This window comes from Oncorhynchus masou, chromosome 29 (genome assembly GCF_036934945.1).
Source record: "Oncorhynchus masou masou isolate Uvic2021 chromosome 29, UVic_Omas_1.1, whole genome shotgun sequence".
Taxonomy (NCBI): Eukaryota; Metazoa; Chordata; class Actinopteri; order Salmoniformes; family Salmonidae; genus Oncorhynchus; species Oncorhynchus masou.
Genome location: NC_088240.1, coordinates 11,273,130 through 11,277,188, shown reverse-complemented (window position 1 = coordinate 11,277,188; position 4,059 = coordinate 11,273,130). Strand labels below are relative to the sequence as shown.

Below are 4,059 nucleotides of genomic sequence, written 5' to 3'. Positions count from 1 at the left end.
AGATGGTGTGTGTGTACCCTAGGGTAGAGATGGTGTGTGTGTGTGTACCCTAGGGTAGAGATGGTGTGTGTGTACCCTAGGGTAGAGATGGTGTGTGTGTACCCTAGGGTAGAGATGGTGTGTGTGTACCCTAGGGTAGAGATGGTGTGTGTGTACCCTAGGGTAGAGATGGTGTGTGTGTACCCTAGGGTAGGGAGGTCTAGCCTTCAAAAAGAACCCTGATGCCTCCAGTCTGACTTCTCAGATTGAGCTCTAATGTGTGTTGATGTCTCTCTCTTTCTCCCTCTCTCTCGTTCTGTCTCACTCTCTCTGGCAGGGACAATATTTAAACAACTGTAGCTATACATTTTAGCAGTATATGTGTGGCTTGGAGTGATGTATACAGGTATTTATTCTAAATACCAATCATTTTTAGATAAATCATTTGGTCCCAGATCTGTTTGTGATCTTGCTGTCAAGCCAAACATTGTTTATTCCCAATGTGATATTTTCCCATAAAACTCTCAACTTTCATATAAAATATCAGACACACAACTATATACTTGTGTATATATATATGTTTATTACATCTTTTTCAATTATTGTATTTTCAAGGTGAAACATTTGACACATAGTTGCAGACGGAATGTGAACTTACCTCGTTGAATAGTCATTGAGTTATTGAATCCTTCAGCTGTTGAATGCTGTTTTCGTTGCCAGTTATTGAATCCTTCAGCTGTTGAAGACTGTTTTTGTTGCCAGTTATTGAATCCTTCAGCTGTTGAAGACTGTTTTCGTTGCCAGTTATTGAAATCCTTCAGCTGTTGAAGGCTGTTTTCGTTGCCAGTTATTGAATCCTTCAGCTGTTGAAGGCTGTTTTTGTCGCCAGCCTAAAACCCAGCAGACAATGTAGCTGTAGCTTAAACCACACAGAAACCTACATTGTATGCTAGGTCCAGGACCAAGCAAAGATGTCTCATCAGCTGTCACACACACACACCCGCACAAACACACCCGCACCCACCCACGCACCCATGCATACACAGAGTTATAATAGAATGTGGCATTTCATCTGTTCTCTATTGAGTGATTTCTAGGGAAACTGCAGGCATCACATCCTAAACAATGTTCTCCTCTCTTAAAGGCTCTGTTCTATTGTGCCTGACATGTTTTTCTCTGCTCTCGTCAATCTCTTTTCTATGGGCCGCCAGTCAACATCTTTTATAGAACAGCACAATTCATTAAAGAATATCAACAACCCTTTGAATAGCTCACCACCAAGGACGCTACAGCGGGAGAAGAGAAGAGACAGGAGAGGAGAGGAGAGAAAAGGAAGAGGTTAAAAAGAGAAGAGACACACAGAAAGAAAATAATCTGAAATAAAGCCCTGACAGGCAGAGAGATTCTTAACCCCCCCCCATCTGATAACATTCTAGCCAATCAGAGAGGAATGAAATGTGCAATTAACCACTAGGCAGGAAGTAGGAGGCGTGTCTTCAGAGACCCAGTAGCCAGATGTAGCTGCTGATCATTATACAGGATCTACACTGCCTACTGAGCAACTGACCAACACGCAAATTCAGAGTGAATGAATGGAGGAGAGAGATGGGGAGATCGAGGGACTGGGTCGCAGATATAGAGGATACACGTGGCTGACTTTGCTGCGTGGAAGAATCTCCAGAATCTTCATCATGATCATCATTAGGTCATTGGATCCATTCTGGTTAGAGAGAGAGGGAGACATAAAGAGAGTGAGAGATGGTCATTATTGTGTAAGGAATCTTAAGGTAACATTTACTGCAGCTAGTAAGAGAGATGAGATGAGGAAGGGGAGTAGGAAGGGAGAGGTAGGAGAAGAAACAAGGGGAGAGGATGGGGTGAGGAGAGGGGAGGGAGAGGAGAAGGAGAGAGGAGGGAGAGGGAGTAGAGGAAACAAGGGGAGAGGATGGGGTGAGGAGTGGGGAAGGGTGGGGTGAAGGAGGAGAGGAAACAAGGGTTAGAGGATGGGGTGAGGAGAGGGGAAGGAAGAAGGGTGAGGAGGGAGAGAGAGGAGAGGAAACAAGGGGAGAGGATGGGGTGAGGAGAGGGGAAGGAAGAAGGGTGAGGGGGAGAGGGAGGAGAGGAAACAAGGGGAGAGGATGGGGTGAGGAGATGGGAGAGAAAGGGGAAGGGTGGGGTGAGGAGAGGAGAGGGGAAGGAAGAGGAGAAGGGTGAGGAAGGAGAGGGGGAGATGAAACAAGGGGAGAGGATGGGGTGAGGAGAGGAGAGGGGAAGGAAGAGGAGAATGGTGAGGAGGGAGAGGGAGGAGAGGAAACAAGGGGAGAGGATAGGGTGAGGAGATGGGATGAGAGGGGAAGGAAGAGGAGGATGGAGAGGGAGAGAGAGAACAGATGTAGAGAGGAGAGTATGGGCTGAGGGGAGAGGGGAAGCATAGCCTATGGGAATTATCTTTGTATGGCCATCTCTAAGCGTGGCATTATCAGTTGCAGATTGGGTTAGAGGATGGGTTAGAAGATGGGTTAGAGGATGGGTTAGAGGATGGGTTAGAGGATGGGTTAGAGGATGGGTTAGAGGATGGGTAGAGGAGAGGAGAGGGAAGGAAGAGGAGGAGGGAGAGAGAGAGAACAGACATAGAGAGGAATTATCTTTGTATGGCCATCTCTAAGCGTGGCATTATCAGTTGCAGATTCCTGTCATTCCTTCCCATGAGGCCCGGGGCAACAGGAGGCAGCAGCCCACAATGGCTCCGATGCAACACTCATGGGGCTTGCATTCTCTCTCTCAGGGAGATACTTTCTCTAGGCACTTTGTTCTAGGCACTGAATTTGTTCTAGGCACTAACCTCTCCAAATCCTTACCTGAACCATTAGATAATCACCACTGATCTAGGATCAGCTTACCCTCCCTGAATCTCATTAAAAAGTCATATAGGGACAAATGTGTTATCATGGCAGTTATCTACTGTATACCTCCTTTAGAGAATGAGTTACCCCCTAATGGGCGGAGAGAGGGAGGAGAGGACATGGGAATGGAGTGATAGAGAGAGTAGAGGAGGGATAAATGGAGAGGCAGATGAAAAGAACGAGAGGAGGAATGGAGGGACGGCGGAATGGAGGAACGGTGGAATGGAGAGATGGAGGAATAGAGGGATGATGGAATGGAGGGATGATGGAATGGAGGGATGATGGAATGGAGACATGGAGGGATGATGGAATGGAGGAACGGTGGAATGGAGAGATGGAGGAATAGAGGGATGATGGAATGGAGAGATGGAGGAATGGAGGGATGATGGAATGGAGACATGGAGGGATGATGGAATGGAGACATGGAGGGATGATGGAATGGAGGAACGGTGGAATGGAGAGATGGAGGAATAGAGGGATGTTGGAAAGGAGGGATGATGGAATGGAGGGTTGGATGAATGCACACTGAGCGGTAGGGAGGAAATAGGGAGGAAATAAGGGAATAGATGGGCCGAATGGCTAGATGGAGGGTAGGTATGCAAGCTGGGCTTTCCCTCTTGTCACGTGTCCAGTTGGGCCTCTGCATAGCTGAAGCCTCATGACCATATTGATCAAGCATAGCAGCCTAGTACTCTACCAGCTGATGCTCACTTGACTCCAATTTCTCCTTATTAAGGGAAAGTCTCTCTCTCTCTCTCTCGTTCAACTCTCTTGGATTCTAGCATTATGTCTGATGAGCTTCAGCACTATGGCCTTCTCTCCTTCTCCCTCTCTTTCTGTCTCTCTTTTTCTCCCTCTCGTTGCGTGTCTCTCTCTTCAATTCAAGGGGCTTTATTGGCATGGAAAACAAATGTTAACATTACCAATGCAAGTGAAGTAGATAATATACAAAACTTAAATAAACAATAAAAATGAACAGTAAACATTACACTCACAGAAGTTCCAAAAGAACAAAGACATATCAAATGTCATATTATGTATATACAGTGTTGTAACGATGTGCAAATGGTTAAAGTACAAAAGGGAAAATTAATAAACATAAATATGGGTTGAATTTACAATGGTGTTTGTTCTTCACTGGTTTCATTTTTCTTGTGGCAACAGGTTACACATCTTG

At 45.9% G+C, this 4,059-nt stretch overlaps 1 long non-coding RNA gene across 1 annotated transcript in view; it reads right to left on the bottom strand.

Moving 5' to 3' along the window:
* Positions 1-1,592: 1,592 nt before the first annotated feature.
* LOC135521109 (uncharacterized) overlaps positions 1,593-4,059 on the bottom strand; it is a 68,775-nt gene continuing 66,308 nt past the window's right edge. The window contains exon 3 of the long non-coding RNA XR_010452492.1: positions 1,593-1,699. This is a non-coding gene — a long non-coding RNA (uncharacterized LOC135521109). The remainder of the gene's footprint in view (positions 1,700-4,059) is intronic.